Raw genomic sequence first — 14,682 nt, forward strand, 5'->3', positions numbered from 1 at the left:
CCAAAGGTCCCATCTTCAAATACCATTACACTGAGCATTAGAGCTTCAACATATGAATGTTGGGGTGGAGGGAGACATAATTCAGTCCACAGCACCACCCTATAAATTGATTTCATCCCCACTATTGGGTAACAATCCAGTTTGAAAAATGCTGCTCTGTGGCTGATATTTTGCCCAGTCTCTGAACCCCAGCTTCCAGAGAGGGTTTTAAGAAGTTACATGTCATACTCTCCCCAATGTTCCTAACCACATCCAACATAAACACCATGGCCCTATGTGATTTAGAGATGAACAGGGCTGAGAATTTATAATGGCAAACATTCCGTGAAATGAAAAAATAATCAAATATGAACCCTCAAATTAAAAAAAATTATCATGTAAAAACAAGGGTCTAGCTGATTTCACACAGAGTTGCAGCTATACTAAATCATCGTTTCTTGGTATTCATAGCAACTAGGTGCTTTTTATTCATGGAGCTATTATACACGGAGGCCCTTTGCATTTGGGACTCTCGGATTATTCATTACCACTCTGTTTCCCGGTCATATCAAACAATTACTCATGTCCCTAAACCAGGTTGACTGATTTTTTCTTTCTTCAAATAATTCATTGTTTGAGTGAATCGACCAAGTAACAGCTTGTGTTCTGGAGATAATGCAAGTAAATGCAGAGCTGACAGCTAATCTAGATGAGATCATTTGTTTTGGGTGAATCTTAATGTGGTCTTAAGAAAAACAACCATCAGAAACTATCCCTTGACAGATAAGCCAATAATTTTGAGAAATAGAAGGCAGCTTTTATTCAGACTCGACTTCTTTTGAACTTGTCTCTGAACTTGAAGCTACTTGGAAATGAGAATAGATACTTCCATGAGGCTGAGAAGAAATGTTTTGTTTCATTTAAATGAATGAAATATTTTCATTGTCGGGACTTTTGCAAATGGGTACATTCTATTATCTAATGAAGATCAACAGAAAGAATTGTTTGGGATCAACGTCTCAAACCTGGAATCAACATTTTTGTCAGATATATTTTAGAATGTCACTGGGTCACACTACCAGCTCTCTAGGGTTGGGCCATCCAGTATATTTCACAATGCAATTATTCCTGAGTATTTACAGGAAAATTGTGTTTCCCTAAATAAGACGATTTCATCTGTTCAACATTAAGCTTTTTCTTTGATGAGTCTAAGGGTGATTGGTGACTCCCATATTAAAATTGTTTGGGCTGTAATTATCACTGCGATCATACTCTGTGGTTTGGAACTGTGAGCCTTGTACAAGAGGGCAGAGTATCTGCCCCCTTAGAAGCAGCTGGCCAGTCAAGAAACAGAGTTTGGCTGTGGGTGATGGGCAAACCCCTCACGGTCTACCCTAATGCCAAGTGAAACACTGCAGTCAAGGATCCAGGACCGAGCAGACCTTGGGAAAATAAAAATCCAGCTCTGGCTGAGTTTAGGAAGCAGTGCCAACACTTGAATGTTTCCTTCCAGAATCTTGAATAGGAAACACAATTTTTTTCACAGAGATAACAGGAATCAAAGTAAGACCATGATCAGGGAGGCAGTGGTCCATAATTTTGATAAATTCTATGACACACAGCTCAAATGCTGACAGTGCCCTGTGTGTGAATCCTCACGCTGATGACATCGAAATACTTGGATCTCAGAAATAATCTATAGGGCCAATATTCCTGTTTGGAATTGTTTATTCACCTACAAGGAGGCTCTGAAGAATAACTTTATGTATGAATAACACTCAAGGAGCAAAAACTATTTCTTTCCTTGAATATATTTATATATCACCAGTGTACTCTTGTAATCCTAAATAGTACAATATACTACCACACTATGTATGCCGTCATTATTTCTTTAAAAAATCTTTTTTTTAAGGTTGAAAATACAGTAGCAATTTGAATTTTGAAAATCAGGCATCCTAAAATAGCTAACAAATTGCAGGCCCACAACTCAGCCACCTTTTTATCTTTCCTTGATTGGTGAATTGAACAAAAATGATGAAGATCAATTCAAGGATACATGAATTCCACCTTCATCAGTTTCTGAATGTTGCATGAGCCCAGTAATTCCATCTACAAGATGATGCTGTTAGGGAGTGAACAAAGAAAGCAAGATACTTTATTCTTCTCCTTGCAATGAATTTTGCTTGTTACCTTTTTCAAAGTACAATTGAGTGAATAGTGATCACTCCCGCATAGACATAAATGCATACATGTGGAAGAAGCAAAAAAATGAATGGCATGAAAATAGCTTTCAACTTTCAAAATCATTTTCTCAATCTGCTAAATGAGGCCAGATCTGGGCAATATATGTCAAGCATAAAACAGACTTTTCCAGCTTGGTTACTTAGGATTCAATAATGTAAGGTGGACCGAAAAAAATGTTGGTAACATCTAGTTTTGTTTTTTCTAATTTTTTTTTAATGTTTTTAAACTTAGTTTTGAAAGAGAGAGAGAGACAGTGAGAGAGTGTGTGCGTGTGTGTGCATGTACGGGGGAGGGGCAGAGAGAGAGGGAGACAAAGAATCCAAAGCAGGCTCCAGGCTCCAGGCCCAAGGCAGGGCTCAAAATCATGAATCACAGAATCATGACCTGAGCCAAAGTCGGACGCCCAACTGACCGAGCCACCCAGGTGCCCCTGGTAACATCTATTTCTCTACCTATGGACACAACTAAGGGAAACTATGTAGTAACATATACTTTAGTTGTCCATATCTTTACTACTTAAAATATACACGTTATAGTTTTAAAAGCACGGATTAAGGCTGGTCACGTTTGTAAAACTTCATTCACATTTCAATCCATCTCAGATATTAACCATGTTTACTTTTTTTTTTAATTTTTAAAAAATTTTTTTTTCAACGTTTATTTATTTTTGGGACAGAGAGAGACAGAGCATGAACGGGGGAGGGGCAGAGAGAGAGGGAGACACAGAATCGGAAACAGGCTCCAGGCTCTGAGCCATCAGCCCAGAGCCTGATGCGGGGCTCGAACTCCGGGACCGCGAGATCGTGACCTGGCTGAAGTTGGACGCTTAACCGACTGCGCCACCCAGGCGCCCCTAACCATGTTTACTTTGATGCCATGACTACTGAACACGTAGCAAACTCTCTGCATATGTTTTAGGTAGATGTCTGTAAATTAGTCCATGAGTCTATTCTATTAGTGATTGGGGATAAATGTTTAGTTGGTTTCATGAACAGAATTTAAGAATTTTCTTCCCTTCCTCCTATTGTACATATTTCCCATTTAAGTGTTATTAGAATGTAAGTAAATTTTTTTCCAGCAAAATCATTTGCAAGTGACTGCCCACAACAATTTCACTTCATGAATCTCCATTAATTGTATGGGTTACTACTCAGCTCACACATGTACACTGTACCTCAGTCACAAGAATTAAGGAACGAACATTAACAGTTAATTGACCATTCTGGTTGACTGATAATTACATTATACATTTCTAGAAATTAAGCACAATCACATGCACTATATAAAACATGATTTAATCTTTTCTTTCCCAGGCACAGGGAATTTCAATCTTCACGTGGCTCACATTTCATGTATTAAATTGTTTGGTGGAGCGCCAAGCCCGGTCAAAATTTACCTTAGGAATATCTGTGGAATCAGCCTACTCCTCTCCATTCCTAGTGGCATTTCTGTACTTCAGGTCACTGTCACCTCTGACTAGATTAATGCATATCCTTCTCCCTGCTCACCGGGCTGGCCTCTCTTTACATCATTCTTCCTTCTGAAATCTGAGAGATTATTCAAAAGAGAACTTTATAAGGGCGCCCGGGTGGCTTAGCCAGTTAAACATCTGATTCTTGATTTTGGCTCAGGTCATGATCTCACAGTTTGCGAGTTTGAGCCCCTGCACTGGGCTCCTCACTGACAGTGCCTGCTTGGGATTCTCTCTCTCCCTCTCCCTATGCCCCTCCCCCAGTCATGTGTACACTCTCTCTCTCAAAAACAAACTTAAAAAAAGAGAAGTTTATAATTTTACACCTCTTATAAAAAATATACCAATGGCTTTACTTCTTTTCAGTGTCATATATCATCAGTCTGCTCTACATCTCAACCCCACTGTCCACAAATGCCTTTCCACCCCTTAGGTCTATTCTTCAAGTAGAAAAATGACTTTCAATGCCTGGGTGGCTCAGTCAGTTAAGCATCTGACTTCAGCTCAGGTCATGATCTCACAGCTTGTGAGTTCGAGCCCCACACTGAGATCTGTGCTGACAGCTCAGAGCTCGGAGCCTGCTTGGGATACTGTGTTTCCCTCTCTATCCCTCCCCTACTGTACTCTGTCTCACTCTCAAAAATAAATAAACATTTAAAAAAAAAGACTTCCAGGTTCAGAAGTCTCTGTACTTCCTGGCCTCCAGGCCCCTGCAACTATTGCTGTCCCATTGACTGGACCAATGTCTTTCTGTTCTCCATTTCCTTTCCCATCACAACTCACCAATTCATAGTCTCCTATAGGCCTCAGTTCCACCATGGTTTTGGCATGAGTCCTGCCTACTTCTCTTACACCTCTCTGAGCCTCAGCCAGTTGAACACGTCTCCTTGGTGATCCTATAGCAGTCTAAACATCCTTCATCCCAGCACTTACAGTTTGGACTCAAATTCACTGTTTACCTGTCTATATCCCCAGTCTGTGAGTCTTTCCCACCATTATAGCCCCAGTGCCCAGCACAGTGACAGACACAGAAGTCACTTATACCTTTTTATGAAATAAATGAATGTAGTACTGTTCTTGACATCAAAAAGCATAAAAATATACCAGTTTAAATATCTGTTTTCTATACTTACTATAAGAAAGACAAACTACATGGAGTCTTTAGTTACACAGGTGTGTGCTATTGAAGACGCTATCTAAAATTAATAATCACGGTTGACAAACATGGTTGTCACTTCTTTTCATTTAAAAAGTCTAGGATGGACAAATGGAGAGCTGGTTAGGTCAAAAAACCACCTGGCTGCTCTTTGTAAAAATGAAGAAAAGATTCTACTTTTCCACATGCACTGATGATTCTAAGAGAAGATGGACTGTGAAATCTATCTCCATGACAAAGATTTATAAAGTAAGAATGGCAAAATTAAAAAAAATGAACAATGAACAGTGGATGACATTTAAATAGATGCTCACATCTTGAGAAATTGCAAACCAAATATAGTAGCCCATGATAAATTTCTGAGAATTTAATCAAGCAATTACATACAGGAAAAGTGTTTAATTCAGAGGCAATCAACAGAATTTCGGATTTGTTAAGGAATAATCAAACTCAGCTGATGTCATCATCATCTAAGAAAGCATCCGAATAAAGAACTGGCACGTGGCTCAAGGCTCAAATGCTGGTTGAGATGCCCCAGAGAGAGCTATCTGGTGTGGCAAAGGGGGAAGACTTGAGGCAGGAAGTGTATGTGTAGTAATCATCTCTGCTGTGCTAATGACCCCAAATATCAGTGGTTTCCAATCACAAATGCTTAATTTTTATGCACATTAAATATTAGCTGTTAGGTCAACTACCACTCTGCTTTAACACGTCTTTACTTCAAGATCCAGGCTGAAGGAGAAGCCCCTATTTGGAACATGGCATCCTTGTGGGAAAGGAAACACATGAAGTAGTGTTTAAAATTTTTTTTTTTTTTTCAACGTTTATTTATTTTTGGAACAGAGAGAGAGACAGAGCATGAACGGGGGAAGGGCAGAGAGAGAGGGAGACACAGAATCGGAAACAGGCTCCAGGCTCCGAGCCATCAGCCCAGAGCCTGACGCGGGGCTCGAACTCACGGACTGCGAGATCGTGACCTGGCTGAAGTCGGAGGCTTAACCGACTGCGCCACCCAGGCGCCCCTGAAGTAGTGTTTAAACACACAACCACTTTTATGACTCTTTTCAGATAGGGCATATGTCACAGCTGCTTACATTCCATTGGCCAAAGCAAGTCACATGACTAAGCCTGACATCAGATTGAGGAAGTATCTGCTACCAACTGAGAAGCCCTGCGAGCTATGTGCAGATTGGTGTAGTGATATATACTCTTTTTATATGGAGAAGGATGAAGGTTTGGGAACAATAATACAATGGACCTCAGTCCTCGAACTGGGAGATAGAAAGGACAGACTCAAAATGAGGGACTTGGCAGAAACCTGGTAGTTTGCAAATGGAAGGCCCTGTGGGATAACATTCCTAAAACCTGTGTCTAGTCCATGATATGTAGAGGCCTTGCAGTTGGAGGTTAAGGACACAGACACAGAGATATGAGACAGTCCTGGATGGGAATCTGGGCTCTACTCTTCATTAGCCTTGTGAGTCACTTCATGTCTCTGAGCCTCAGTTTCTGTGGCAGAGTCTATTTTCTGCTCATCAAATACCAAAGGAAAGTCTGCATGCTTCACCATATTTACTTACCCCACTTGTAGTTGCAGTGAGGCCATGAGAGAGGTTCCGGCCAATGGGAAATGAATATTTCTAGGCATGGCCCCTAAAACGTGCCCTGAGATTCTCAGGGCATTTTCCTCTCTTCCGCAGAGCTGGAGTTGCTAGGGCACAGCAGCCTGGATCCCTGAATTACCCTCTATAGAAAAGCAATACAAGAGAGTCTTTTGTCCCATACCTTGGGTTGTATTAAGGCAATGAAATACGAGGATTTGTTTGTTTTTGCAGAATCACCCAACATTTATGTATGTACAAGGATAAAGAGTATCTCTAGGGCTTTTGCAAAGATTAATTGGGATAATTGATGCAAAGCACAGAGCAATGTCTGACACAATACTCAATATGTGGCAATTGCTATAATTTAAGGTCATATTCATATAGAGATTAAGAAGAAGGTCTTTAGAACTGATAGATTTAGTTCATATCCCAGCTCTGCTACTAACCCACCATGCACATTAAGGACATTATTTAACTGCTTCATGCCTCACTTTTCTTATTTATAAAATAGCAATAAAAATAGCATACAACTCACAATGTTGTCATTTTATAATAAGATAATCCATGTAGCAGTGGTGGTGGTGATGGGTGATAATCTTCTGCCTGATCCACCATTATAGCAGCAGAGGTGGTTGTTAGTGAAAAGAACTTAGAAGAAAAGCTTACACAGAGACTATGATTCTTATCTGATCACATAAACTGACCAGTCACAACGTCACTACGAATTGAGCTGTCTCCATCCACAAAGCCAGTGCTTAGATAATGGCAGACTATTTCTCTGTCAGCAGGTGGTTTTTCTACTGAAGACGTGAAAAACTTAGGGGCTGGACATACGCAGTTTTATACTGTTTTGACTTTATGTTGTTTATTCCTTTTTTTAAGTAACTTTAATGCAGTAAGGAAAATAGCATTAAAATTTAATTTTATTCTTTCTAGTTATAAAAGTAATGTAGTTTGTTGTAGGAAGTTAGAAGTACAGATATTTGGACAGAAAGAAAAACATGCATAGTTCCAATCCAACAAATACCGAGTGATTTTTCTGTATTGACATTTAGCCTTTTTTCTATGTATAAGCTTTGTTTATTTAACATAGTTGGATTTTCTAATGTTATATTAAAATCACTTCACAAACACGGTTTTCAAGAATTTAATTAGGTGAATATACACTGGTTGATTTAACCATTTATTTATCTTGGATCATTAATTTATGTTTAGCTTTTTGCCATTATAAATAATGCCCGTATTAATTTCTGTTACACATTTCTCTATGTTTTACTTAATTAGGGCAGATACACAGAATTGGAATCACTAGGTCAGTGAGGAGAAATATTTATAAGAAATAATATACTTCCAAATTGCTGCTCCTCAGAAATACGCAAAAACAATGATTTCACAAGACTTATTATGGGTTTTATTTTGTAAATATTTGCTAATTATTTTAAAACATTTATTAATATAGGATATATGTCTACCTAGGTATCAATATATATAACTTTTATTTTGCATTTTTAAACATTTTAAAACAAATGATAAATGAAATTTATTAATTTTATTACAGGAAAAACATGAACAGTCCTCTGTATATTGTTAATAATGTATTTGTATATTTCTCACATGTAAGGCAAATCACTTTTTCAACTCACATATACAATGATATTTTGTTATTAATGAGTTTATTTAATAACGTCTGCCTAATATGTATAGAGCACTGTTGAATTCGATATATGAAAAACAAAATACAGACTTTGCCCTAAGAATTTTTGCTCTAATAATTCTGACCTAATGACTGTCTTATATATTAAGATTATGACAATATTTGTGGATTAACTGGATCTTTATTATGGCACTTAAAAAAAAGAGAAACATTGCTATTTCTGGCTGTTTTGCATTACCTTAAATGATATGTCATTTTGAAAAATCTTCTGAGCTTACTTTTCATGGATAATTTTTAATCATCTCTTTATGTTAGCTGCCAATTTATCTAAAATTTTTATCACCAGTTTGCATGAGTGTTGTTTTTTTGTTTTTTTGTGGGTTTTTTGTTTGTTTGTTTTTTGGGTTTTTTTGAGAAAGAGAGAGAGAGAACATGAGAGCATGCACGTGGGGGAGGAGTGGAGAGAGAGGGAGAGAGAAAGCAAACAGGCTCCATGCCCAGCAGGGAGCCCAATGCAGGGCTTGATCCCAAGACCATGAAATCATGACCTGAGCTGAAATCAAAAGTCAGATATTTAAGTGACTGAGCCACCCAGGCACCATTGCATGAGTGTATTTAATATTAAAGATATTAGACAAAGTCTTCTCAACAGATTTCATCTTTTATACTAGGGAACTAGTAGTTGGTTTTGCTCTTCTTCGCTAGTTTCAACTGCCCACATGGCTTTTTACCCTCTCTTATATGCTCTCATAGTTGAATTTTCCATTGACCATAATAAAAATCTCCTTTTTGTGGCCTTTCAAGCTCAGGCATTTAACCAAGTGAGCCACCCAGGCATCCCAGGGCCCCTTTTAAAGTGCCCACTCAGAGTTGTGCTGTGAATAATTAGCTACTGCCACCCCACCACACTGTAAGAGGTGCTTGCTATCCTGTCCCCTGATGCCTGCTTGTGACCTGGGACTCCACCAAAAGTCTGCTAGAACTGATACATGAATACAGCAAAGTCGCAGGATACAAAACCACTGTATAGAAATCAGTTGCATTCTTATACACTAATAATGAAGCCACAGAAAGACAAATAAACTGATCCCATTCACAATTGCACCAAGAAGCATAAAATACCTAGGAATAAACCTAACCAAGGATGTAAGAGGATCAGTATGCTGAAAACTATAGAAAGCTTATGAAGGAAATTGAAGAAGATATAAAGAAATGGAAAAACCTTCCATGCTCATGGATTGGAAGAATAAATATTGTTAAAATGTCAATACTACCCAAAGCTATCTACACATTCAATGCAATCCCAATCAAAATTGCACCAGCATTCTTCTCTAAGCTAGAACAAGCAATCCTAAAATTTGTATGGAACCACAAAAGGCTCCAAATAGCCAAAGTAATTTTGAAGAAGACCAAAGCAGGAGGCATCACAATCCCAGACTTTAGCCTCTACTACAAAGCTGTAATCATCAAGACAGCATGGTATTGGCACAAAAACAGACACATAGACCAATGGAATAGAATAGAAATCCCAGAATTAGACCCACAAAAGTATGGCCAACTAATCTTTGACAAAGCAGGAAAGAATATCCAATGGAAAAAAGACAGTCTCTTTAACAAATGGTGCTGGGAGAACTGGACAGCAACATGCAGAAGGTTGAAACTAGACCACTTTATTACACCATTCACAAAAATAAACTTAAAATGGATAAAGGACCTGAATGTGAGACAGGAAACCATCAAAACCCTAGAGGAGAAAGCAGGAAAAAACCTCTCTGACCTCAGCCATAGCAATTTCTTACTTGACACATCCCCAAAGGCAAGGGAATTAAAAGCAAAAATGAACTATTGGGACCTCATGAAGATAAAAAGCTTCTGCACAGCAAAGGAAACAATCAACAAAACTAAAAGGCAACCAACGGAATGGGAAAAATATTTGAAAATGACATATCGCACTAAGGGCTATTATCCAAAATCTATCAAGAGCTCACCAAACTCCATACCCAAAAACCAAATAATCCAGTGAAGAAATGGGCAGAAAACATGAATAGACAACTTTCCTCCCCTAAGGTCATCATGATGACTAACTACATATAAAACATCAAACTAAAAAAATGGCTCATTACAATTATTAGTACTATTTTTTCTTCTTAATTATTTGTACCATCCTGGCTGTAGCCCAGCAAGGAAGAGCATGTCAGCAGTCTCTGGAACATGTGCACTTTCCCATCAGGATCAAATTCCTTCTAGGTCTTGCTTGGGAAACTTGCAGTTAGTCATGTACTCAAAATTCTTATCTGTCTTTTCTGCTCTATGAGTCTTTATTGCATGGAAGAACTTCTGTAACTGCAGGCCCTGCAATTTTGCAAGCTGCTTCTGGCAGAACTTCTTTATAGCTTATTCAGAAAGGAGACAGATTTTTTTCTTTCTTGAACATTTAAAACCTATTACGTTTGAATAATTTTTCAGCAAGGCTAATAGTAATTTGCTAACATATGGTCTGAAGGCCAAATGATTCCCCTCACTGGGTCATTGTCCTGAAATCTTCACGATTTGAGACACTAATAGGTCAGATAAAAAAAATTAGGGGCACTGCTTCCAAGAATGAAATGTCCATGTGAAACTTGTGAGACAGCTCACCAATTCCATCCCTCTGAAGGCTCAGAGTGGATCAGTTTGTTGGTAAATAGGCTAACACCTGAGGCTTGGAGGGGCTAAGATACAGGGCAGGTTTGCAATGGTTCGTGGTAACATGATAATAGGAAGTTCTGGGTGGATGTGGGTTCTGAGAGTAGGCTTGTGGACCCCAGGGGAAGAAGCTGAGAAGCCACAGGGACCACATTTTAGGAGAAATGCCAAAGGCACACCTTATCTACTTCTTGACCTAGTTTTGGTAATGTATGAAAAAAGTTTAAAGAAATTTGACAAAAAAGAAAAAAAAAGGAATTCAAACAGTACAAAAGGATATACAATGAAAAAGTACGTTCCTCTCCTCTCTCACTCTTTTCTCTCATTATTTTCCCAGAGGTAAACATGGATACCAGCTCCTTGATTATTCTCACAGAGCTCTTCTCTGAGGTGAACAGCAATGTGTATATGAATGACTATGTGATTCTTAGCGCTTAACTAAATCAATCCTTGAAGATGACTATGAAGTAGATTCTACTACTATCATCCCCATTTACAGATGAAGGCATAGAGAGAGTTATAATATTGCCCAAGGATACACGGTTAATACATGGTAGAGCCAAGGGATGGATATACATATTCATAAATGTATGTACATGTGCATACACATCACGATATATATTTTATTATTGATCTATCATTTGAAGGGCATTTAGAGTGTAGCTTCTTATATTTCAAACACTTCAGTGCATTTCCTTGAACCCAAGGCCGTCTGTGCAGGTGATGCACCGCACAATGCAAGGAGGTGCAATTCATAGATTATGATATAATTCACATAGATTATAATGGCATCCTCAGAATTGTTCAACATGTCGGTAGTGTTTGTTAATGTTGACCTAATTGACACTGAATGTCTCATCCTCTGATCCGCTGTATTTCCTCTGGGTTATCTGTAATCTATAATGAAATAAGGAGCCCTGTATGCAACAGGGCTAGAATGTCCAAAAATGAGACTTGAGAAGTTTCCTGGTCAAGATCTTGCACTCACCCTTCCACCCGCAACCTGCCAGGAGGAATTGGAATCTGTCCTCTCAAGCCCTGTTAAAGGGCTTCAGGCACACGTTACAATCTGCAAGTAATGACACTGAGATGCCACTGGGCACCTTTTTCTGGCATGATGTAGTTCCACCTCCCAACAAAACAAACATCATATTTTCACCCAAAATACTCCTGGAATATAAATCATCTAGATAGTTTAATTTTTTTCTTTGATGGCGTGATAGATCACTGAGCATTAGGTCCTTGAAGAGATGTTATTTTTCAAAAGTTGCCTTTAAAACATCCCTCGCCCTGTCATAACAGATTCAAGTTTCATTGCCCTGCTGCTATTCTAAATTGTTAAGTCAACACTAAGTAGGAAGTCCACCATAAATGACTGAAATCAACTTTTTTTTTTAAAAGGGAAATTTTTAATTATTTATTTTGATGTATTCATTAAACTAATTTGAATCTATCACACAACTGTTCACAACTCATATTTGTCAGCCCTGTGTCTGGGACTTTTCCTTTGTATTTGTGAAGAGATGATGTTTTGTTTTAGCTGGTAGGTTCAGGGCACACCTGTCCATTCGCATTTGTATGTGAAGGAGTTTATGTTGCTCCCCCTGGAACAGGGATAATCAAGACAATCATAGAAAAGAGATGGCCTCTATCTGCATAACTTCATTCCAGCTCCTCAACATAATCAATCAATTTCTGTTTGCAATTTGGTTTTGTCAGCCACCACAGTGGTCAATTACTAAGAATTGATCACCAAGTGGCCTGATGCTGTTACCTTAGCAACCCTGCACATCGTCTAGTTATTTTAATCATTTAAATGACTAGATCAGATTAGCCATGACCAACATGAAACTGACTAATCCTACTGTGTCCTTAGGCAAAGTCTTAGGGGGAAAATGGTTGTTTAATTAATATACAAAAAGTATTTCTCTGGACAAAACAAGACACTTGCAGATTTAGTATCTAACTTTGCAGCTATTTTTCTCATGAGAAAAATGCTGGCCTTAAAGTCATTGAAAGAAGCGTCATACCATATATAATCCATTCATTCAACAAATGATATTAACAACCAAGTACCTTTTTTGTATTACATGCTGGGGATATAGTGATGAATAATTCATAGTCCCCACCAGCAAGTAAATCATAGGCTCCCAAAAGACATACTGGTAAGGAAATATATACATACAGTCAGGGAACATACATACATGAAACCTGAGCAGGTTCTTGAAAGACCAGTCATCATTCTCAAGGTAGTCAGTATTACAGTCAGGAGAGAGCTAGTAAAGCACAAAATAGCACAGCATGTCTGTTTTGTTTTTGGTTTTTTTTTCATATCTTTTGGTTGAAAGTGACAAAAATCAGAAAAAATTATTTTGAGAAGAAAATTGGATTTTTATTGGAAATTGTGATAGGTAGGCAGAGTAATAACCACCCAAAGATGCCTACATCTCAATTTCTGAAGCCTGAGAGTCTGTTGTCCACATGACAAAGGGCAATTAAAGTTGCAGATGGGATTAAAGTTGCTAATGAAGCAAACAATGAATACAAGGAGATTATCCTGGATCATCCAGGTAGGCCCAGTGTAACCACAAGGGTCTTTACAGGAAGAAAAGAGAGGCAGAATCATAAGAACCAGAGTCAAAAAGATTTAACCGGCCTCTGCTGGCTTCAAAGATGCAGGGGGATCACAAGACAAAGAATGTGGGCAACCTCCAGAAGCTGATAAAGACAAGAAAACAAATCTTCCCCAGGAGCCTCCAGAAACGATTGCAACATGCTGACACCTTGATTTTAGCCCAGCAATGCTCATTTTGGACTTCTGACCCCTAGAGATGATAGACAATAGATTTTTGTTTTAGGCCACTAAGTTTGCGGTAATCTGTAACAGTGGCAATAGGAAACAAATGAAGAAATTCACTTGAAACTTTATTTACTTGGAATTTAGCTAAAGAAAGAGCTGGGAAATCAAGTCTCAAGAAGAGAAGCTATAACTGCAAGCAGATTTTCCATCATCTGTATCTGTCTGTCTCTCTCTCCATCTCCTGGCTTCATTCTCTGAAAACAGCCTTCCCCATGGGGCAGGAGATTTGGCCGCTAGCTGATCCTGGCTCATACAATTATGGCGTTTCAAACAGAGAGAGAAATATTTCTCCATCTTGGCTCTAGTTTGAAAAAATGCCATGGGAAAATTCTGACTGTTTATTTTGAGTCAAACATCCAAACTTTGAAGAAAGTTCTTGGGATAAACCTTATTAATTAGCCTAGCCTGGGTCATGTGCCCATCAATTTGGCAAATTGACAGAGGTTTGTTACCAAAAGAAAGAGGACAAGAATTTAGGGTAAGTTGGAAAAGTAGCTGTCTACTACAGCATGTTGAATGATCTGCAAGTGGTTTACTATAGTGGGAGGTTAAAGTCAGTAATAAGCTCAACCCAAATTCATATGAATAGTTAGATCACATAACTAGGCTCCAACTCTGTGGATTTGAAATTGTTCCTAGAACTCCAGCTTTCCCAAACATATGGTTATGAGCTTCCTTTCAAGAGGGGGAGGTCACGACTGAGAAGTTCAATCTATATCGGTCCACCTTCTTGCTTCCAGTGTTGGAAATTCGGGAATTAGCCATAAGGAAGGTCAGCTGAAGAGAGACCAAGTCCTAAAAACTGGATTCTTACCAAGAAGTGCTAGGGCTTGTAACAAACTCAGCTGTAGGCAACTGAAAGGCCATTTGGGAATCTTCAGCCTTTTGGAAAATGCTTTGGATTTTGGTCAAAAGAACTGGACACAAGCCTGGGCTATGCTCTTTCTTAATTGTATTACCTTAGGCTAGTTCACTTAGCATTATAAGTCTCATTTTCATCATCTCCAATCTATATATTGATCATAAGAT

Source organism: Prionailurus viverrinus, chromosome D2, assembly GCF_022837055.1.
Source record: "Prionailurus viverrinus isolate Anna chromosome D2, UM_Priviv_1.0, whole genome shotgun sequence".
Taxonomy (NCBI): Eukaryota; Metazoa; Chordata; class Mammalia; order Carnivora; family Felidae; genus Prionailurus; species Prionailurus viverrinus.